Consider the following 23,729-nt stretch of genomic DNA (forward strand, 5'->3'; position numbering starts at 1 on the left):
TCCCTGTCCATCACCAACTCCCGGAGTTCACCCAAACCCATGTCCATCGAATCGGTGATGCCATCCAGCCATCTCATCCTCCGTCGTCCCTTTCTCCTCCCGCCCCCAATCTGCTTTCACCAAAGTAGCTGATAAATTCATAAATCAAGTATTGAATTAAGTAATATACATTATTTACTGAGTGTTTATTGTATGTGTCCATGTGTGTAGCTCCTTAGTAATGTGTGACTCTTTCCGACCGTATGGACTGTAGCCCGCCAGGCTCCTCTGTTCATGGGCTCCTCAGGCAAGAATACTGGAGTGGGTTGCCACGCTCTCCTCCGGGGGATCTTCCCGACCCAAGAACTGAACCCATGTTTTATGTGTCTCCTGCATTGCAGGCAGGTTCTTTACCGGCTGAGCCATTGGAGAAGCCTGTTTATTGTCTGCCAGGCACCAAATGCTTTACATTCGTCAACCAATAACACCTTACAACAGCCCTCTTAGGTGGGTGGTGCTACGATATCTGTTTTACATAGAAGCGAACTAAGACAAAGAGAAGTTAAATAATTTTCTGGGTCACAGAGTTTTATGGACTGAACTGTATGCCTCTGAAATTCCTGTACTGAAGCCCGAATCCTCTTACGTGACTGTGTTTGGAAATAGGAACTTTAGAGAGGGAATTAAAGTTAAACAGAGTCATCTAATGCAAAAGAAATGGTGTCCTTTTGGAGGAAGCGACACCAGAGAGCTTTAGTCTCTTTCCACCTGTGCTCAGAGAGGAGGCCACATGAGGACACAGCCAGAGGGCGGCTGTCCCCAAGCCGAGAAAGAGGCCCCACCAGAAACTAACCCTCTTGGCGCCTCGCTTTTAAACGTCCAGCCTCCAGAATGGTGAGAAAATAAGTTTCTGTTGGTTAAGCCATTCAATCTGCAGTATTTTGTTATGGCAGCCCTCACAGACTAATACCAGTGGCTCATTAGTGGAACCAGAGTCTAGTTTATGGAGTCAGTCTCTAGAGCCTATATATTCAACTGCCACAGTATTATATCTGTTTTTTAAAAGAGGGATTATGTGTTCATTGTGATGTTTATAACTCCTCCTGCATGCGAGCATGCTCAGTGGTGTCTGATTCTCTGCCGCCCCATGGACTGTAGGATGCCAGGCTCCTTGGTCCATGGGATTCTCCAGGCAAGAATACTGAAGTGAGTTGCCATTTCCTGTTCCAGTGGATCTTCCCGACCCAGTGATCGAACCTCCCTCTCTTGTGTCTCCTGAATGGCAGGTGGGTTTTTTACCACTAGCACCACCCGGGAAGCCCTTGTAACTCCCGTAAGTGCCTTATACTTAAATTTATGAAATAAAATGGAGGGTGGCTGAATCATCATGGCCAGAGGATGTTGCCATTGGGTGTTGTAACTTAGTTGCCAATAAATACCTGCTTACCATTTATCTTTCCCACTATATCGTCCATTTTTTCCCCACCAGCTCTTCTAAGCCTGTCCATCCTTGCCTTGTCTTCCACACAAGTGTCTATTCTCTACTGAGTCTGGAGCACTGGCTACCAGCTCCAGAATGTTGCTTGGAGACATCAGGCAACTTTGATTCTCTTTTAAAGAAATCATGAGACAGCCTCAAATCACAAACTGTAGAATTCTTCCTCAACCTCTCCCATTCCGTGTGTGTCTCTCACAGTTCTGGGCTCCCGACAGTCTACACATTTATCACTGGCTCTTTCCTATAAGCACACAAAGCAGTTTAGGAATGATGACACCAGTAAGGGGGCTTCCCAGGTGGCGCAGTGGTAAAGAATCCGCCTGCCCACAGAGGAGCCACAGGAGATTCAGGTTCGATCTCTGGATCAGAAAGATCCCCTGGAGGAGGAAATGACATCCACTCCAGTATTCTTGCCTGGAAAATCCCATGGACAGAGAAGCCCGATGGTATTGCAAAGAGTTGAACATGACTGAGTGACTGAGCACACACACACAAGTCTACTGAGGATTTGTGTGTACAAGACTCAGACCTCAAAGCACGAGGATCAGATATCCTTCCAGCTGAAACAGAAAAACCCCTGGGACTTGGCGGGAAAGCCCCAGCATGTACCAGTAGAGAGTTAACCAATCAAAGACTGCCAAATGCACTTGAAAGCCAATCAGAATGCTTCCCCACTTCCAAAAATTCTCTAATAGAACACTCGCCAATCAAAGATAGTCTTGACATTTCTACCTTTTACTCTATAAAACCCATGAATTTCTCTGGGAAGGAAACAGATGGTAACAAACTATCAATATCCCCTATTATCTGAATAATGGAGAAGGCGATGGCACCCAACTCCAGTACTCTTGCCTGGAAAATCCCATGGATGGAGGAGCCTGGTGGGCTGCAGTCCATGGGGTCTCGAAGAGTCGGACATGACTGAGTGACTTCACTTTCACGTTTCACTTTCATGCATCGGAGAAGGAAATGGCAACCCACTCCAGTGTTCTTGCCTGGAGAGTCCCACGGACGGGGGAGCCTGGTTGGCTGCTGTCTCTGGAGTTGCACAGAGTCGGACATGACTGAAGCGACTTAGCAGCAGCAGCAGCAGCAATATCTGAATAAACTATTTTTTGTTAATAGTACAGGTGTTCTTTGTACTGTTGAAACCTCTGAGGTGAAATTAAAAATCGTAATTCTTTTTAACTTTAAACTATTCCCACTAGTAAAATCCAAGTACAGAGTTCCAATTTATTGAAGTCATCCTTTTTCCTATGTGGCCATGTTATCTGTTAAAAATTTCTTTTCCCTACATTCTTTTTTTAAATTGAAGTATAGTTGCTTTATAAAGAAAACTGAGTCCTGAAGAATTGATGCTTTTGAACTGTGGTGTTGGAAAAGACTCTTGAGAGTCCCTTGGATTGCAAGGAGATCCAACCAGTCCATCCTAAAGGAAATCAGTCCTAAATATTCATTGGAAGGACTGATGCTGAAGCTGAAGCTGCAATGCTTTGGCCACCTGATTCGAAGAGCTGACTCATTTGAAAAGACTCTGATGCTGGGAAAGATTGAAGGCAGGAGGAGAAGGGGATGACAGAGGATGAGATGGTTGGATGGCATCACTGACTCAATGGACATGAGTTTGAGTAAGCTGTGGGAGTTGGTGATGGACAGGGAGGCCTGGCGTGCTGCAGTCCATGGGGTCTCAAAGAGTCAGACACGACTGAGCGACTGAACTGAACTGATATTTGCTTTACAGTGTTGTGTTAGTGAAAGTCGCTCAGTGGTGTCAGACTCTGTGACCCCATGGACTGTAGCCTGCCAGGGTCCTCTGTCCATGAGATTCTCTAGGCAAGAATACTGGAGTGGGTTGCCATTTCCTTCTCCAAGGGATCTTCCCGAGGCAGGGATTGAACTTGGATCTCCTGCATTGGCAGGCGGGTTCTTTACTGTCTGAGCCAACTATGCTGTACAATGAAGTGAATCAGCTGTAAGTACACAAATGTCCCTTCCCTCTTGCATCTCTCTCCCTCTTCCACCCTCCTTCCATCCCCCCATCCCTTTCATCCTACTCCCACTCCATCTCATGTAACACAGTGCTGAGCTCCCTGTGTTATGTAGCAGCTTCCCTCTAGCTGTCTAGTTTACACATATTTGTGCATTGCATGCTCAGTTGCTCAGCCACGTCTGACTCTTAGTGAGCCCATAGACTGTAGTTCACCAGGCTCCTCTGTCTGTGGAATTTTCCAGGCAAGGATACTGGAGTGGGCTGCCATTTCCTCGTCCAGGGGATCTTCTCAACTTAGGGACTAAACCTGAGTCTCTTAGGTCTCCTACATTGGCAGATGGATTCTTTACCACTGAGCCACACATATACATACATAGTTATGTATACACGTCCATCTTAATCTCCCAGTTCATCCCACCCTCCCCTTCTCCCATATGCCCATGTGTACATTCTGTATGTGTCTCTATTCCTGCCCTGCAAATAGGTCCATCAGTATCATTTTTCTAGATTCCACATATATGCGTAAATATGATACTTGCTTTTCTCTTTCTGATTTACTTCACTCTAGGTCCATCCACCAGAGAAGGCAATGGCATCCCACTCCAGTACTTTTGCCTAGAAAATCCCATGGATGAGGACCCTGGTAGGCTGCAGTCCATGGGGTCACTAGGAGTTGGACACGACTGAGCGACTTCACTTTCACGTTTCACTTTCATGCAATGGAGAAGGAAATGGCAACCCACTCCAGTGTTCTTGCCTGGAGAATCCCAGGGACGGGGGAGCCTGGTGGGCTGCCGTCTATGGGGTCGCACAGAGTCGGACACGACTGAAGTGACTTAGCAGCAGGTCCGTCCACATCTCTATTTGTTTCTAACTGTGTTTCCTTTTAGGATTTGTTTTTGTCATCCATTTCTTAAAAGAAATCTTAAACCTCTTAAATCATTCAAAAATAAGGTCAGTATAAGATGATATATTCAGAAAGGTCTCATTCCTACCTCTTCTTATATCCTATTTCCACCTACTTCCTATATGTAGCCATGTTCATTACTTTCTGCTTTACCTCCTGTTTTCTTTTGTAAAATAAGCCAACATAGACATGCAGACACTTATTTCTCATTTTGACCCTACGGAGGGCATGTATTTCAGGACAGGAAGCTGCATGATGATTTCCTCATGCTAGAGTAATTTGGAATCTCTGGATGTGCTCATTTCTTATTGTCACAGAATCCATAGTCTCCATAGTGATACAGTGGGGCAACAGTCTGGGCTGGAGGCAGACAGGCCCAGGCTGGCATCTGGGTTGCCCAGAGTCTCCTTGTGGCCTGGATGGGCTACTTAGCGTCTCTTGCTCCTCATCTGTCATAGCTGAGACAACAACCAGAGTAGAGATACGAAGACATCTACAAGAAATTTCAACGTGGGGACTTCCCTGTGGTCCAGTGGCTAAGATATCCCACTCTCCATGCAGGGGGCCTGGGTTCCATCCTTGGTCAAGGAACTAGATCCCCCATGCTGCAACCAAGAGTTCACGTAGAGCAAGAAAAGATTCTTCACGGTGAAATAAAGATCCTGTGTGCCGCAGCCAAGACCCAGTGCAGCCACATAAACAAAATAAAAAAATAAAAAAGAAATTTCAACACGAAAGCCTTAACACAGAGTTCTGCCAAGGACACCATGGGCAATCCTCTTAGGGCCCTTCCTCCCTTTGGTCAAGTATAAAAGCTGATCTTTCTTGTAGAGTTAGCAGCATTGATCAACAGCATTTGTCCCTTACATCAGGTGTTTTGTGGCTTGTTGATTTTTTATAAAAGTAATAAAGATCTTACAGAGGAAGATCTGGAAACATCATGCTTCATTTTCCTATGGGTTTTCTTGATGCCTTATTATTCTCTGAATGTTTCCACATACTCTTTGATGCCTAATATTTGAAGTCACTCTTCTCTTCAAAGTGAAAAGTGTTAATGGCTCAGTCGTGTCCAACTCTTTGTGACCCCATGGATAGTAGCCCACCAGGCTCCTCTATCCAGGCAACAATACTGGAGTGGGTTGCCATTTCCTCCTCTAGGGGATCTTCCTGATCATGTCCCCCATTATTCTGCATTTTCCAGGCAATGTTTTTAATTTTTAAGGTCAAGGACCCTTTTGGGAATCTTATGAAATTCATAGATCCTTTCTTAACAGTTTGCACATGATCCAGTGCTCTGGAACTGAAGCTGGTGGGATCCTAGGTTCTGACAAAACAAAGGGAAGCGAACAAATACAAAACAAGAAAACCATTCTCGCTTTAGGGGGAGGTGTGTGCCTGCAGATGAAGAAAAGGGTAAACAGAGAGGAGAGGGCTTAGTTGCACTGCACCTGGGTTGTAGGCAGCCTGTGTGCTTCCTCTGTGGCCAGTGCTCACCCTACCAGAATCTTGCCCATGCGTGGGTGCTGAGTCACTTCAGTTGTGTCTGACTCTTTGCCATCCCATGGACTGTAGCCCGCCAGGCTCCTCTGTCCATGGGATTCTCCAGGCAAGAATACTGGAGTGGGTTGCCATGCCCTTCTCCAGGGGATCTTCCTGACCCAGGGATCGAACCCAGGTCTCCTGCACTGCAGGCGGATTCTTTACCGTTTGAGCTACTGGGGAGGTACATGAGATGAGAAAAACTGAGGATGAGACAGTGTAACATCTGAAGGTGGAGAAGGATGAGCTTGCCCAGGATGTTAGGAGAGAGGATGGTTAGAGAGAGAGAAAGGCAGAAGAGCGGAGGGTGAAGAAGCCAAGGAGAGAAACATTTCGAGAAGGGTAGGTGGTGAACAGTGCCAAAAAAACTGACTAGAAAAACTGTCCCAAACTGAAAACTATATGTTGGGTTTCAGACATGGTGGTCACTGTCAATGCAGTGACAGCTGATGCGTAAAGGAGTTAGTGAAGTGGGTTGAGAAGTGGCCTTGAAGTGAGGAGGTGGGGTGAGTGAGTTTAGGAAAGTTTGTCAAGAGTCCGACCACAGAGACGAGGAGGGAAGGCAGTTGTTGGCCAGGGACATGGAATTGAGTAATTTCTTGAAGACGTGGGATACCTGACTGCATTCAAATACTGATGGGAAAGGCTTTGAGTGGGTAGGGCTCGGTTTAAGTTGGAAGAAGAAGTAATCAGTGAACTTCCGATTCTGAGAGATGGATAAAGCTGGGATCTGAAGGTGAAGGGGCCCTTCTGTCCTCACTGTTCTGGGTGTTGGTCCTGATGAATTTGTGATACGGGGAGTTCTGTCTTGAAGTTCCTAGGATGTGGGTGGGGGAAGATTTGAAATTTTCTGTAGAGAGCGGGAGAGTGAGTTAATCGGAGAAACAAGATGGAGTGAGACAGGAAGGTAATCATGAATTTGTCGTGACTATTTGTGGCTCATATTCCCCCTTCCTAAAAGGGCTCAGAGTTTTATTAGGTGTACCCCACCACGACAGCCCATGAATTTTGGGGTCCCCCTTGGCTTAAGCTTGTTAATACAATCCATTTTCTTAGGCACGGTCACTGGTTCCAGAAGGCGCAGGCGGTTCATTTAGTGGTTCGTGCAGGATGAATTTAAAGACCATTGTATCAAGTGATGGACAGAAGTGAGTCCACAATCATGAACCAGTGCACATACAGCCCTGCTAGAGTGGAGGAGGGGAGCATCTCGAGTGACAGCTTAGATACAAATTATCCACCTTTAAAGTGGGAAGTGATTGTTACCTTTTAACTGGCAAATTTAAGGTTTCTTTTTTCCTTCAAGGAAACAAAAAGGGAGCTTAAGAGGAGTTAATTTCAGTTGCAGAGAAAAGTCAGTTCTCTCTCTGCTTCCTGAGTGTTGCGTCTATAAAATTATAAACTCTCCTTGAATGTATTTTTAACAGTTGGCTTAAAATTCTTAGAACGCCTCCTTCTCAAATAAAACAAAAACTGACATTTATAACTTAAGTGCCTTCGTCTTGGAGGGGGAAAAGCAGAGTCTATGAGCCTGAGGATGCTTTCTGGCAAGATTACAAAGCTTAGGAAAGCTTAGGTGATTCTAGGACTCTTCGCACAGTTGAACATAAGCATCCTATTTCAACTTACTTGAAGATTCTAGTAAAATCAGACTTCCAAGTTTTGAGTTTGATAATTAGAACAATATAGACATATGAGGGTGGGGTTCAGAGAAATGTAGGATCTTTTTGACTGGTAAAGGATGGATGCTTGTGTGAGTGCCCAGTCGCTGTAGCCATGTCTGACTCTTTGCGACCCTATGGACTGTAGCCCACCAGGCTTCTCTGTCTGTGGGGATTCTCTAGGCAAGAATACTGGAGTGGGTTACTATTTCCTTCTCCAAAGGATCTTTCTGACCCAGGGATGGAACCCAAGTGACCTGCATTGCAGGCAGATTCTTTACCCACTGAGCCATCTGGGAAGCCCAAAAGGATGTACATACAGGCCATTTCTATGGATCTGTGGGCTCTTGTCCAATTCATTGATTCTTTGGTGTTGAAAGCAGGTACTGTGGTTTTGAAAGGACTGAAACCTTCATGAACCACTGCCAATAGTGTTTTTGTGACAATCCAGAGTTAAAAGTGTGGAGGCGAGGGGCTTCCCTGACGGGCAAGTGGTTAAGAATCCACCTTGCAATGCAGGGGACATGAGCTGGGTCCCTGGTTGGGGAACTAAGATCCCACAAGCCACAGCGGAACAACTAAGCCTGCGCACTGCAGCTAGAGAGTCTGAGGGCAGCGAGGAAGGTCCCGCATGCTGAAACTAAGACCCGACGCAGCCCAATAAATAAGCAAAACGCTGTGGCAATGCTACACGGTGACCTCGTCCCCCCACCTAGCTTTCTGTAAAGCCCCAAACTCAGGCGGAACCACTGCTGCGGGCAGGCAACAGGCAGGCAGGTGATCTTGTCTTGTGAAAATCAATTCAGGGCTCCTAGAGCTCCTGCCGTGTGTGGCCCATTGGAGTGGCCCTGCAGCGGCTCGGCCAGCCAGCTCCTAGGTCCTCACGGCCATCAGGAGGGTGGCCTGGGGCTTCGATGTCCTCTGTCCACACCCTCTCCCGGACGGTCTCACTCACTCATGTGGTTCCACGTGCTGCTGGCTTTCACACCTCCAGCTGGCCCTCCAGCTGATCTGACCCAGGCATTCACCTGCCCACTGGGCATCTTCCCGGTGGTGTCTCATTCAATGTCCCTGATGGAACGCCTGCAGGAAGGATCATTTTTCCTCTAAGCCTGCCCCTTGCCCCAGCTGTTTGATTCCAGGCACCGGGACCATCACCCGGACAGAATTCTCTCCTCCCCTCCCCTTAGCGTCCACTTCCTGAACACCTCTGGTTGATGCCGTGCTTAGTCCCTCAGTTGTATCCTACTCTTTGTGACCCCACGGACTGCAACCCACCAGGCTCCCCTGTCCATGGGATTCTCCAGGCAAGAATACTGGAGTGGGTTCCTATGCCCTCCTCCAGGGGATCTTCCTGACTGAGGGACTGAACCCAGGTCTCCCGCACTGCAGGCGGGTTCTTTGCCAGCTGAGCCACCAGGGAATTGCTGGGATTCCCTGCTGCTCCATCCCCTCCTGGCCACCATCCTGACCCAGGTCATCTCCAGCAGCAACTCTCACCTTCAGCCTCTGTCTCCTCCTGCCAACAGAGTGACCTTGGAACAAAGCAGATCTGATCATATCTGTGTCCCACTTGTGCATGCCTGTGGGCTTCATGCACTTCAGTCGTGTCTGACTCTTTGTTGACCCTGTGGATTGTCGTCCGCTAGCCTCCTCTGTCCATGGGATTCTCCAGGCAAGAATACTGCCTAGAGGCTGTCAATGTCTCCCCTTCACTCCTGGAATATAATCGCTCCCCTGACCCTCCCAGCAGTCTCTCCGGGTCTTTGCTCCCCTTCCCTGACCCCCACCCTCCTCTCACGTGGCTGGCTTGCGAATGATCTCAGGGGTCCTATCGCCTCCTCCAGGGGGGCCTTCCTGAACCCGGCCTTGAGTTAGGTCTCCCTGTCACTCTCACCCATCATACCCACGCTTTGCGACGCTCACTGCAATTCTTGCTAAAACAGCCTGTATTCCCTGATAGAATGTAAATGCAGTGACAGCATGGACCGTCCCTGTTTTATGTTTCTGGAACCATGCCTGGAGTGGGACACGGTGAGTGTCCTGTAAAGAGCTGGGGAACTGAAGAAACGAGAGAAATGACAGCATGTACCCAGCGTTTCTCTCACTGAGAACCCTTCCAGTGCTAACTTCAGCTGCAAAGGGAATGCTTTCACCTGGGGAAAACACAGCGGGTAGTGGGAGGCTCATACAGTCAGAGCTAAAATGAGCAGCCCAGGGAGTGTGCCCAAGGGTTAATGGCCGAGGGGCTCCCTCTGGGAAGCTTCTGGACCGGGCTGCCTGGACCTAGCTGGGCCCTGACGACGGGGCCAGAGGGCTTGCAGGGCAGCAGAACCCACGCGCCTTGACATTTCCATCTGTCACTTGCAAACCAGCTCTGGGCTAAGGTGCTGCTGCTGCTGCTGCTAAGTCACTTCAGTCGTGTCCGACTCTGTGTGACCCCACAGACGGCAGCCCACCAGGCTCCCCGGTCCCTGGGATTCTCCAGGCAAGAGCACTGGAGCGGGTTGCCATTTCCTTCTCCGGGCTGAGGTGCTACCAACGAGAACTAGACACGTCAACAAAGGCTTCTTCTGGCATCTTGTGGATATTGTTGCCGTCCCAGTGGGTGGTGACCTGGGTCTCTAGAGCGCCCCTTGTCACATATTTGCACCTGAGTAGTTGTTTAGAAAGCTGAAAGTGAAGAGGTGACACTGTTACTAGAGACAGAGAATATCAACTAATTTGCATTTGATTTGGCCAAGAGTGCAAAGCCAGTGGGCTTCCCAGGTGGCTAGTGGTGACGAACTTGCCAATGTAGGAGACGTGGGAGAAGGAGTCTCAATTCCTGGGTCACTAAGATCCCCTGGAGGAGGGCATGGCAACCCATGCCAGTATTCTTGCCTGGAGAATCCCATGGACAGTGGAGCCTGGAGGGCTGCAGTCCGTAGGGCCGCAGAAGAGTTGGATATGCCTGAAGTGACTTAGCATGCATGTATGCACAAAGCCAGGGACACCTATCAAAACGACTTTCAGTTGCCCAACCTGAGGTTTGTCTCTGCCTGTGAGAGGCGTGTGTACAACCCTCAATCAATTTTAGTAGTGGGATGATTCATGTGCAAGAAAGGAGCAGAACATGGCGACCTCCTCATTCTCCTTTAGCTCTGTGAATCTGTCTGATGTTTCAGGAATGCACAGAAATTGGAGCCCCTTCCCTGAAAAACTATGTGTAGCTTGAGCCTGGCCTGACCATCGTTCACTTTTATTGCCTTTCCCTAATTGTTTATGTTTTTCATTAATTTTGCACCTCAGGAGGCACATCTCATCAATTTGCAGAGATGCACCTTGCATGTTCTCAGAGGACCGGTCTGTCTTCTGCCTTGTTAATAACCTGTCAAAAGGAAATGCCTGGAGACAAAAAAACACTGCATGATCTCACTTACGGTGGAATTAAAGAAAAACAGGAGCCACCAAACTCATCGAAAAAAGAGATCAGATTTGTGGTTTTCAGAGGTGGGGGAGTGGGGCGTGGGTGGAAGATGGTACAAAGTTACAACCTTCCAGTTATAAGAGAAATAAGTCCCAGGGTTGTAAGGTAGGATAGGATGAGGATAGTTAATGTCACCATAGGGTAGATTTCCGAATTAATAGATCCTAAGAGCTCATTATGAAGAAAAAAGTTTTCTTTCTATTTTTGGTATCTGTAAGAGATGATGGACATTAACTAAACCTATTGTGGTAATATTATTTCACAAGACACGTAAGTCAGGTCACGTGCCTTAAACTTCTTCCACAGTGCTGCGTTGTCAATCATAGCTCAACAACAAAGAAGGAAAGAAAGGAAATGCTTTGCGCATGTTTGAAATTCTTCTTAAGGTTAAGGGCATGCCTGCAAAACAATAGCCACACTTCCTGCCCTCCCTCCTTCCCTCAAAGTCAATTTTCTGAAAGATTCAAAGGTGCCCGTCCTCCTGGGGGAGGGCAAGGGCTGGACCATAGAAGAAGTGGCGAGCGTGGGGCATGAGAAACGCCGAGAAAGCAGGTGTTTTTCTTTAAAAATAACAGAACAGATCCTAAAGGGCTTTTTTAAAACCATAAGCAATAGATTTTTAAAACAAAAAACACCCTTTACAGCCTGACTTACAAATCCAGTGCTGTTCTTATGATCTGTTGGAATTTCCTCTTTCTTTGACTGACAGTGAACCGTGAACGAACTTAGGTCGCTTCTTACACGATTCCATCCTGCGTCCTTTCTTCAAATCTGGATTCTTTCCCAACACATGGAAAATTTGGTTTGGTGTGTGGCATGTGAGGCAAGCCTTCTAAGTGAACACATCCCCATAAACATGCGTCAACTCGTTAGAAAGGAGAGGCTGCTGAGGCTAAATTCACGTTCAAGTCTTGATTCCAAGTACATAGATCATCTGATCTCCACATTGTTCATTCCAAACCATTTATGGCGAGGGACGTAATCCAGGAGGGTCTGATGTTGCAAGTACAGGGTTTTGATGTTAAGGGAGTATCAAATATTTCTAAGGAGGGAACGGCAACTTGGTGTGGCCAGGTAAACCCTCACCATGCTCCATCCATTGGCCCTGAATCCCCGCCTGGTGTCTGGGTTCTAGCCTGCCTGAGCTCCGGGCAGTGAGAGAACCGTCCCATCGGTTTCTATCCACCTCTTCTGGCTAATGTTATCCTGGCGTGATCCTGTGTTCTGGGAGCCTCATCATTTCCTTGGCTCTGCCTTTTAAGGCAAGAAGGACCCGAACAACGACACTGTGTTCCTCCTCGGGCTAATCTCTGCCATCTCATCTCACTGAGGCCGGGATGTTCTGGCCGGTGCCCCTGGAGATGCTGAGCAGAGTTCCCAGGAGTCAGGAACAGCAGGTGCTGAGATGCTGGGTCATGGTGTGTGTCTGTAGTCAGCTCCGGCTCCCAGTGACAGTGGCCCTTACCCAGTGTGGTGGAGACTGTGCGCCTGGGTCAAGATTGAAGGGAGGGGGTGCCCCTCCTCTGTCGCAGTGGGAGGAAGACAAGTCTTCTATCAGATGGAATAAGACTCGGATCTCTAGCCCAGCGCTGAGCTCTTAACGTGTTCCAAGCCGAGGGCACCGCCTATTAAGTCCAGGCTGTTATGTGATGCTAGGTGTATCCTTGATGTACTGGTGATTCTTTTCATCTCATTTCCTCGGATCCTTTGTGTTTTTTTTTTTTTTTTTTTTTTGCGCGGGGGGAGTCTTCTTAAGAGTGTTCTGTTAGGTATAAAGACCTGGCTAAGGGGTGTGTCTGCTTTCAGGCTCAGGGCTGGCTGGAGGGGCAGAACACTGTGGCTGCTTCGTGGCTGGGTTCTGAGTTAATGTGTGAACTGTGTCTTTTATTTTCTATGCCCTGACTCTTCGACCTTTGGGGTCTTGGTGATTCTGGAGGGACTGTCCCTCCCAGGTTTTGCAAAGCCCTGTCCATCAGTAGTGAACTGCTTGCCAGTGAGAGTGATTTAAAATGCATACTGACGGGTTCAGAGCCCCTGCCCCTGACCACCTCCTCTATGAGACTTTCACGCTCTCAGGTCCTTGCTCACCAGCCCTCATCACTCCCGAGGGCCCCGTACCAGACAATCAGGGATGGCTTCTATGCCCAGAGTCCACTGAGATTATCCAGACTGGCCCATCTGGGGCCTGCCTTGCCCTCCTTCTATAAACATGGATAAAGGAAACCTCCTTCAGAATGGAGTCAGGAAGCCCTGAGACTTACAGACTCGGCAGGAAGCAAGGTTTCCCTTTGACCCCGCAATGCAAGCCACCCACTGCCAGTGACCGACCCCACACCCTCCCCAGTCTCCTCCTTTCAACCCCCCTCCTCTGTTCTCTGGACTTGCGTGTGCTTCACCACAGTTTGCTCATCCCGAATCACAATTTTCTGCTCTTCCCAAATAAAATCATTTTGCCGATAAAACACATGATTCTTTCTTTCTTTTTTTTTTCTTTATTAAGGTCCACACTCCCATGGAAATCACAATAAAAGCTTTTGCTACAGTTTCCCTCTCCCTGGTCAATTCTAGTGGTACCCATACGCACCCCCTTCTGACGTGGCATGCCCCCTCTTCCTGGGATATGCAGTGAGTCATCTTTGCAATCATCACTTGGTCTATTGGGTCTCCCTGGTGGCTCAGAGGTAAAGACCCCACCTGCAATGCAGGAGACACAGGAGGCATAGGTTTGATCCCTGGATGGGGAAGATCCCCTGGAGCAGGGAACGGCTACCCACACCTGTATGTGGACAGAGGAGTCTGGCAGGCTATGGTGCATGGGATCGCAAAGAGCTGGACACGACTGAGTGACCGAGCACACATACCCCTGATCTGTTCGCCTGATCAGATCTTAACTTTTCTATGGATACACTCTAAAAAGAGTTTACCTCTGGAGAAAACAGGATGGGGTCCGTGGCTTGGTTGATGATGTAGCCAGTGAGGAAGTGACAGCACTGATCACAGTAATTGTGTTTCCTGGACCTCAGACTGGGACAGGAGGTCTGAGCCAGCGCCAGGGGTCAGAGGTCGTGGGTGATATCTGAGGCTGCTCTGACTCTGCTTGGAGGCCCTCCTGGCCTGGAGCAGCCAGGACAGGGCAGTGGCCCCCACAGGTGCTCTTGAGACAATCCTGGGGGGATCTTGAGATGGTCCTGGGGGATCTTGATACGGTCCTGGGAGGATCTTGAGACAGTCCTGGGGGAATATTGAGATGGTCCTGGGGAGGATCTTGAGACAGTCCTGGGGGGGATCTTGAGACGGTCCTGGAGGGGATCTTGAGACGGTCCTGGGGGGGATCTTGAGATGGTCCTAGGAGGGATATGTCAGGAGCTTGCAGGGGAGGCAGCTTTGAGCGTGACCTCTGCCATTCTGTTTCCAGAATTAAAATGCTCCCCAGAGGAGCCAGGATTCAGGGAACAAGGATTGGAAGGGCTCACAGGGGAAGAGGTTTGCTGAGAAGCTGGAGGCTGGCACAGCCGAGGCCAGGATGCTCTGTGTGCAGAGTTTGGGGCTGCAGTCTGGCAAGTAGCCGATTCCTTGCTCAGACCTCCGTCAGCTGCTTGAGGAGCTCTTAGGGTGGTCCTCAGGGGAGCCAGAGGGTGGGTGGCAAGCCGGCCAGCCTTTCCTCTGGGAAGTGCTCAAGCACACACAAGGTGGGGACTCACCTGGAGAACTGGTCCATGGCCTCAAAGGGATGAATGTCATCTGGCCAATCTTTAAATTAGGAGGTGAAAACCAGAAGAGGCTTATTTTCCTTTCTGGGTACCCTAACTTCATTCCTTTAGCATTTTCTCCTAACCAGATTGTCAGTCGGTGCACATTTACCATGACTGCTCTTAGAATATGTGTGAGTGTGCTCAGTCGCTTCAGTCGTGTCCGACTCTCTGCGACCCTGTGGACGGTAGCCTGTCAGGCTCCTCTGTCAGTGGGATTCTCCAGGTAAGAATACTGGAGTGGGTTGCCTCCTCCAGGGGATTGTCCTGACTCAGGGATCGAACATGGCTCTTCTGAATCTCCTGCTTTGCAGGCGGATTCTTTACTGCTGAGCCCAGCAAACTCGATTTTAGACTAGAGGGTCTCAGTTTCATTGTGCTGAGTCCTGGACTGTAGATGTCAGGGACCTTTCTCAGCCCGACAAGATGGTGAAAACCAACTACCTTCCCTGTTTCTTGTAATTTCTCAGCCACATTCTATTGGATTTATTATATAGGGGTTACAAAAAAAAGTTTTTTTTTAAAGAACTGGGAATATTAAAACAACTGTGTGTCTCTTTTTTCTCCTCTTGACTTCTATTTAATTTTTGCAATTAAAACGTCCATGAGCTGTGGTAGAAGAGACCTGAGAAGTGTTGAGCCAAGGCCTCCTAGCGCTTAGATTTCCAGGAGGAAGATGGGATGGCTCTTACCCTCTGGCAGCCACCTCCCACCTCAGCTTCCGCTAATTGTTCCATCTTGTTCCACAGAATTCACTGCAACTGTACAGCTCAGTAGAAGTTGTTAAGGAATATAGGATGAGAAATTGAAGGAGACCTAGAGAGGAATTTTTTTGTAGGTTGCAAAAGCCCTCTGTGATGATTGCATGACGAGAACAATGGGAAATGAGGGTTTCCAAGGTGCGAGGCTGTGGGATGACTGCAGCCCTTTGCTAGGGGCTGTCTGTCTGTACCATCCGCAGAGACGCAGTCCTGAATCGGAGGTCGCTGTTGGTGGGGCTGCCCCTTGCTGATGTTTTGGAAGGGGCTGTTTCCAGATGAAGCAGCCTGGATTCTGATTTAGCCACATTTGTGTCCCCTGCATTTATTCTGCATCACTGAATAGAAGGTGGCCACGTGGCATCAATGAGATGCCGTGAGCATCTTCTACACGCCCCTGCCGAGCCCTTCATGGGTGATGCAGCCCTGCTTCAATCATGCAGCCTTGGTGGCCGTGGGTTTTGGGGGTACCTCTCGGTTCACAGAGGCCCCGTATCTCACGGTACAACTCACAGCACTTCCTAAGGACTCCTTCGCTGTGAAAATACTGATCACATGAGTATATAACAAAACATGTGAAAGGAATAACTTACAACGTGATCTGAATTAATCAGAAAATGTGTAGTGTGGTGACCCAAGGTCTAAAGAGCAGATAAAACCAAGGAGGGTCTTGGAATGCAGGAACAGAAAAACCAGACCCTGATCGTCCTCCACCCCCCACCCATGTTGTAACTATTCACGGATTTCAGGGCCTCCTGAGCAGTATAACCCGTCTCCCCTCCTACCCCACAGGGAGAAGGTGTTTGCCCTACTCTTCCCACATCCAGTGTACATGCCTCATCCAATCAGCAAACGACCTGCAAGACCCCTATCCCACTCCTTGTATCCTGGGTATAAAAGTGGACTAAGGACCCCTGTTCAATGTCAGTTTTCCCTTGAGCTGTTCTAACAGCATCTCCCATTCTAAGAAACTTTATTGCTCTCCCATTCTGTCCCATGTCTGGAAATTCTTTTCCAACCTGCGCCCGGACCACAACATATAGTGGAAAACCAACTTTAAAAAGCAAAGTGTTGGGCTTTCCTGGGAGCTCAGGGGCAAAGACTGCGTGCCAGTGCAGGAGACACAGGCTCAGTCCCTGATCTGGGAAGATCAGCACGTACTGCTGAGCAACTAAGCCCAGGAGCTACAACTATTGAGACTATGTGATGCCACTGCCAAAGGCCTGTGCCCTAGAGCCCGGGTTCCTCAACGGGAGAAGCTGCTGCCTTGAGAAGCCTGCTCACTGCAGGTAGAGAGTAGCCCCCGCTCCCTGTAACTAGAGAAAAGCCTGCACACAGCAACGAAGAGCCAAAAATAAATAAATAAATAAAATTATGAAAAAACAAGAACAACAACCCCAAAGCAAAATGTTTGAGTAGAATGGTGTCAGCTGGAACTTTTCAGAACTAAGCAGGGAGTGGAGACAAGGCAAGAGGAAGAGCACCCCTAGTAATTCGTGCCAGTCAAGGCCCAGAGTGCAGAAGCTTGAGCTGGGGCCCCGAGCGTCCGGCCTTTCCTGTTTGAACCATACCTATTTGCATATTGGTCTCAGCCTTCCCCTGCCCGACTCACCAGTAGGCTTTCTGTCTCACACAGTATTGACCCCGTCCTTGCAAAGAGCAGGTGCTCAATTCATCAGTGGATGGATGGAAGAGGGAAACAACATGGTGAGACTGACATCAAGGAATGGACCCCCATGTCTAGAGTGGAGGTGAGTTTGTGCTGATCTGCACGCGGGCTCAGAGGATTCAGGCAGAGAGTGTGGGCGAGGGCTCAGGACATGCAACTGGGGATCCTCCTGCCCCAGCCTGGGTTCCAGCTGCGATGCACAGACGGGCTCCATCCTTTCCAGACTCCAGGGAACCCACCTGCCTGCCTCTCATTAGCCATAATTGCTTTCTCAGCTCTTTGCTGGATGGCTTTAGTCCGTGGAGAGTCTACGCAGTTCGACAGGTGTGTGTTGGACACAGTACCCTCTTTCTGCACTCACCTCCATTCCCAGCTCTGCTTTTTTAAAAAATTAATTTATTTTAATTGGAGGCTAATAACTTTGCAATATTGGGAAATAGATGACCAGTCCAAGTTCGATGCATGAACAGGGCCCTCAAAGCCGGTGCACTGGGATGACCCAGAGGGATGGGATGGGGAGGGAGGTGGGAGAGGGGTTCAGAATGGAGACACATGGACACCCGTGGCTGATTCATGTCAATGTATGGCAAAACCAGCTCTGCTTTTAAATGAAGAGGGGGAGTAGGTTTAGGATGGCCTTACTTTTCACCTGCTTTATTGAGGCCAGTGGTGAAGAATCCGCCTGCCAGTGCAGGAGATGTAAGAGATGAGAGTTTGATCCCAGGGTCAGGAAGACCCCCTGGAGGAGGGCACAGCAACCCACGCCAGTGTTCTTGCTTGGAGAATTCCCATGGACAGAGGAGCATGGTGGGCTACCATCCATGGGGTCGCAAAGAGTTGGACATGACTGAGCGACTGAACACATAAAACCTTGGTTACATGTTTGGAAAAAAGTCACTTCACTTTTTTAGTTAAATGTTTAATGGACTCTGAACTATCACTGCATTTTTCCATTATTAGTTTGAATCTGCATTTTCGCTGGCAGTTCTTTAAATATAATTTTAAGACTTTATTAACAATCTAGCCTGCACCTCACTGATTCAGTGATTTGATAAGAAGTTTGTATTTCACAAAAGCGCTTCAGTTCAGTTCAGTCGCTCAGTCGTGTCCGACTCTTTGCGACCCCATGGACTGCAGCACGCCAGGCCTCCCTGTCCATTACCAGCTCCCGGAGTGGTGGTGTTACTCTAACAGAACAAGTGGAAGGAAGACCCTCCCGGGGTCAGGGAGACAACCCAGTAGCTTGCTTGGCTTCTCTCTCTGCCCCCAGAGACTATTTCAGCCGTCTCAAACCTCTAGGGAAAGCACAAAAATCTTACCAAGATCAGTGGCACTGCAAGAGGGAGAGACGTGTCTATTTATCTCTTTTTGGACTTGACACACAAAAGGCTGTTCCCATTTGTGAAATAACCAAGAAACGCCCGTTCCAGCTCTGAAAGCAGCCTGTCCGCTGGGTCTGCACTCTGGAAAGGCAGTGCACCACGCTGCGGCTTCCGTCCTGCCCGGCCCTCAGGGAAGCCTGGCCCCACTGGAGGCTGACCCAGAGGGCTGGGCCAGCTCCCTCCGGTCCTCTCTGAGCTACCTGCCCCCTGCAAGGTGGGGCTGCATGGAAGGAGGCAGCCCAGGGTCATTGTTGGGAGTCAGCTACCTCGGTCTGCATCTCCCTCGCTCTGTGGCTTGGGGAAAGTTACTGCATCTGTCTGAGCCTCCTTCTTTTACAGCTTCGTTATCTGGTATTATACAAGGTATGTCGTGGATTTTACCCGACCTGTGGTAAGCTCTCCACAAAGATAGCAACTGGGGTGGGGTTGGGGGGCAACCTCCACACCTTCGTGCCAGTCCTCCCTTCTGGAACATTCTTGCTCCTCCTCTGCCTGTCAAAGTCCCATCCAATGCCATAAGGAGGCCTTTCTGAGCAGCCTGGCTAGCTTTATTCTCAGGAATTCTGATTCATTTATGGTCTGTACTACTGGCTAGGGTCTTCATATTCTGTCTGTTCTTTTTCCTTTGAAAAAATGAGTGTGAGTCTTAGTTCCTCAACTAGGCATAAGTCCATGCATTTAGTAAACATGTTTTTGTACCTCCACCCTCATTCCTCAACCAGGGAACCTGAAGAGAACTTCTGATCTTTTGCAAGGCTCCATGAATACCAGGCCTCTGCAGGCTACCCACTCCAGTATTCTTGGTCTTCCCTGGTGGCTCAGACAGTTAAGTATCTGCCTGTGATGCGGGAGACCTGAGTTCTATCCCTGGGTTGGGAAGATATCATGGAGGAAGGCAGGCAACCCACTCCAGGATTCTTGCCTGGAGAATCCCCATGGACAGAGGGGCCTGGTGGGCTACAGTCCATGGGGTCACAAAGAGTCAGACACGACTGAGCCAGTAACACTTTTCTCTTTGAAGAGAAGAGCGACTCTTCAAATATCAGGCATCAAAGGGTATTTGGAAATGTTCAGAGAATAATAAGGCATCGAGCAAACCCCGACACCAATAGGACGATGAAGCGTGATGTTTCCAGATCTTTCTCTGGAGGGACATGACTGAGTGACCAAGTACACAAACAGCCCCGGGACCTGCGCTGGCCTTGCTGATCCCGGGCATCTGGGACCTGGGAACACCCTCCCCATCCTCTTTCAAGGCCCAAGCTGGCCCGAGTCACAGAATTGGCTGTGTGGGTGCCCTGGGCCTGAGGGGCTATGGGTAGGCTTGGGCGTATCCACCAGGGTGAACCCACACAGCCCCAAGGGCCCCCTGGACGAGCTGGGGGCTGGGGCCACAGAGAAGACATGTGCGCCCTGGCGCCTCATCTATGTTCCTGCCCTGGCCCTGGGAGCTTTAGAGGTGGGCCTGGGGTGGGGTGCAGCCAGGGGGCCCAGAGGGGCACTTCCGGTGCGGGGTGGTTCTGAGATGGGGGTGTTCTGCCGCCATCCCCCGAAAGAGCCCCTCCTCTCTGTCCACAGCAGAAGAGCCACCCAAGCTCCATGGGGATGTCAGGGCCTCGTCCCTTGCTTCTTCTTTTCTCCTTCCTCTAAAGGGACCCTGTCCACAGGTGAGGGTTTATCAGGGGACCACAGTGAACCAGAGGGCCTCCCCTAATTTCCTGCTTCTCCAGTTTTTCCAGATCATTTTTGGTGAAAAGATAGTTAAGTGAGGTCATCGTGAAAAGACAGTTAAATAAAACGGTGATTTCTCAAGAACGACCCGTCTGGACCACCCCCTGATCGGAAAAGTCCCTAAAACATGAAGTCCTGTGACCCTCATTCTTCTGGGGATCTGTTTCTCTGACAGTGTCTTTCCCATGGTTGTCTCATGAGCTGGTGAAGCGGTAGGTGGAAAATTAAAAAAAAAAATATATATATAACATTTTTAATTGGAGGATAATCGCTTTGCAGTATTGTGTTAATTTCTGCTATACATCAGTATGAGTCAGCCACAGGTGTACATATGTCCCCTCCCTCCTGAGCCTCCCTCCCACCTCCCACCCCACCCCTCTAGGTTGTCACCAAGCACCAGGTTTGAGTTCCCTGAGTTATACAACAAGTTCTCACTGGCTCTGTTTTACATGTGGGGATGTGTGTGTTTCAGTTTGGAGTGGAGGCTTTGAACTCAGGTCTGCTGGCCGTCCAAGTGGATCACACCGTGGCCGGGCTGGACTTGCGCTCTGAGACTCATTTTTCTAACTTGGGTATTTTTATCCTAAAACAAGTTTCCTGCTTCTGTAAATCTTTACTGATCACTTGATCACACATGGAACAGAACTGCTTTGAGTGTGGTGGGGGCAGAGGGGGGCCATGGGACCATGTGCAGTCAGGGCCCATTGAACTGATTTCACACCAGCCACGGCCTGGTGGAGATGTTCATTTTAGAGATTAAGAGGAAAATAAAAGTGAGATCAGGGCATCACAAGCATACGGTGGGAACACACAGTGAATTCAAGGGAGGGATGGAAGCATTTGGACCCTAAAGACATGCATGACATTGCAATTTAGTCTGGATGAGAAAGCCAAGATCCCTTGGAAATGTCTTTGCACGTGTGCGAGGGTCTCTATCAAGTTTCTGCCGCTGCACAGCCATTTAACGTGGGTCCTACAATATCTGCTGCTGCTGCTGCTAAGTTGCTTCAGTCATGTCCGACTCTGTGAGACCCCATAGACGGCAGCCCACCAGGCTCCCCTGCTCCTGGGATTCTCCAGGCAAGAACACTGGAGTGGGCTGCCATTTCCTTCTCCAATGCATGAAAGTGAAAAGTGAAAGTGAAGTCGCTCAGTGGTGTCTGACTCTTCGCAACCCCATGGACTGCAGCCCACCAGGCTCCTCCATCCATGGATTTTCCAGGCAAGAGTACTAGAGTGGGAGATACCACACTTGGAGAACCACTGCTGTAGGCAGCATAACCAAAGAAGTCCTTAGGGAACAAATCACGGGACAGTGGCATAGCAGAGATGGAGGAACTTCCTGTGCCACGCCACATCAAAATAAGCAACATCACCTGCGACTCATTCAAGATCTCATGGGAAATGGATTCAAAGTCAAAGGACCGCATTACACACTATTTCATTGACCTCAATAAGAAAGAGAACAAGAACTCCAATAAATTTAAACACAAGGATGTTCCAACAAAACTGGTGGCAAAAGCTGTTCCCTTGCCGATGACTGTCCGTGGACACTGGTTTTTGAGCCCAAGAACTGAGTATACAGTAGCGTGCAGACTGCCTCAAAACAAGTTGATGGTGATTATGTTGTGTCTGAATGGAGTGAAATTATAGAATTCTGCACAGCAGCCTATTCAAAAGTTCATCTAACACAACTGTTGGAGAAGGCCGAAGTGATTGCAGGACGGATGCTCAAATTTTCTGTTTTTTATCGTAACCAGCACAAAGAATATTTTGACTACATTCGAGAACATCATGGGAATGCTGTGCAGCCCCTGTCAAGGATAACAGTGGCAGCCATGGCCCTCCTATCAGTGGAAAATTAGAAGGCATCTTCTTTAGCTGCAGCACTGAATTCAATACTGGGAAGCCACCCCAGGATTCGCCTTATGGAAGATACAGGTTTGAGATTGCAGCAGAAAAACTTTTTAACCCCAATACTAACTTATACTTTGGGGACTTCTACTGTATGTACACTGCTTATCATTATGTGATTCTGGTCATTGCTCCTGTGGGATCACCAGGAGATGAATTTTGTAAGCAGCGCCTTCCTCAACTAAATTCCCAGGATAATAAATTTCTGACCTGCAGAGAAGAAGATGGGACGCTGGTTTACCACCATGCCCAGGATGTCATTTTAGAAGTCATTTACACTGACCCCGTGGATCTTTCTCTAGGCACCGTGGCAGAAATCACTGGTCATCAGCTCATGAGTTTATCTACTGCAAATGCAAAGAAAGATCCCAGCTGCAAAACCTGTAATATTAGTGTTGGACGTTAATGCCCACTTTTCTTATTCTCAGTCCCCCTTTCTTCCCGTAGGAGCCCTGATCCTCTGTTGTCCATTTTCGTCACCCAGATGTTTTCCACTGAAGCATGCACATGCCACTGTCACCAAGAGCGAGCCACCACTTCTCAGATTTCCGAGCGGTTGTAGTGTTCCCTGTTCCCTACCCTTCCCCCTACTGTGAGAGATGAGCTGTCCTAAGTTGTTTCTGACACCCTCTTGCCGAGATGCTGCAATGGTTTTATTTTTCCTTTATGCCAAACATAACCAAACTATTATATAAACTGCTTTAGTAAAATACAAAATAATGGCTTATAAATGGTGTTTAAATATGCTCTCATTTTAATCTACTGAACAAATATTGGGATAACTCCAAACCGCATGAAAAAGTGTAATTGCAGCATGAGTTAAACCTTGAAGCCTAGAATTGTCAGCACTTCCAACTTGTTGTTTGACAGTGTTATTTATGTTATTTATATTAGCTAACAGGAAACAACTACTGTGTTTCAACATAATAAATATAATAGAAAAAAAAAAAAGAGTACTAGAGTGGGGTGCCATTGCCTTCTCCAAGTGCAGAACATTTGAGAAGAGCTTCTCAGTTGCTAAAATGTTGCAGCAAGCAGGGGGAAGTGATGTTTGTGTGCAACTTTCTGATGGTTTGAAAAGCGTTGCAGATATGGGGAGAGGAGTGGTGACGGGTTTTCTTTTTTGCCTTGTCTACAGAATGAGTGGAAAGAGAAAATGTACTCCCATACTGTGCTCATTCCCAAGGCAATGCAGACCCCAGCGGCAGGACTCATGGAGGGGAAGGGCTGCTTTTGCTGATGTTATTGTTCAGTTGCTCAGTCGTGTCTGACTCTTTGAGACCCCATGGACCACAGCACTCCAGGCCTCCCTGTCCATCACCAACTCCCGGAGTCCACCCAAACCCATGTCCATTGAGTTGGTGATGCCATCCAACCATCTCATCCTCTGTCGTCCCCTTCTCCTCCCGCCCTCAATCTTTCCCAGCATCAGGGTCTTTTCAAATGAGTCAGCTCTTCACATCAGGTGGCCAAAGTGTTTAGG

The 23,729-nt window shown here is 48.6% G+C and overlaps 1 protein-coding gene and 1 pseudogene across 1 annotated transcript in view; one reads left to right on the top strand and one right to left on the bottom strand.

Moving 5' to 3' along the window:
• KCNJ6 (potassium inwardly rectifying channel subfamily J member 6) overlaps window positions 1-23,729 on the bottom strand; it is a 331,426-nt gene that overhangs the window by 17,395 nt on the left and 290,302 nt on the right. The gene's annotated exons all lie outside the window — the stretch shown is intronic.
• On the top strand, window positions 21,629-23,197 carry LOC133252110 (phytanoyl-CoA hydroxylase interacting protein-like; annotated as a pseudogene).

Source organism: Bos javanicus, chromosome 1, assembly GCF_032452875.1.
Source record: "Bos javanicus breed banteng chromosome 1, ARS-OSU_banteng_1.0, whole genome shotgun sequence".
NCBI lineage: Eukaryota > Metazoa > Chordata > Mammalia > Artiodactyla > Bovidae > Bos > Bos javanicus.